Here is a 231-nt window from a genome sequence, read left to right as displayed (position 1 = left end):
TGTGACACATACCCATACACTCTTTTTAAATGTCCCCTGTCTGCTTGTCTCTGTGTAGTGTAGTCATCTGTCACTGCGTCCAAGGAAACTGTAATTCTGACCTGGTCTGCTCTTCCTAGCTGTCATATTTTCTTTTCAAAGAATTTGCTTTCAGAGACAGATTTCTATTTTAGTACATTCACTTCTCCACGCTCATCCTTTGAGGGCAGAAAGTGTTTATAATTTATTATG

The sequence above is a fragment of the Mastomys coucha genome, unplaced genomic scaffold, assembly GCF_008632895.1.
Source record: "Mastomys coucha isolate ucsf_1 unplaced genomic scaffold, UCSF_Mcou_1 pScaffold13, whole genome shotgun sequence".
NCBI lineage: Eukaryota > Metazoa > Chordata > Mammalia > Rodentia > Muridae > Mastomys > Mastomys coucha.
This window is presented reverse-complemented; position numbering follows the sequence as displayed.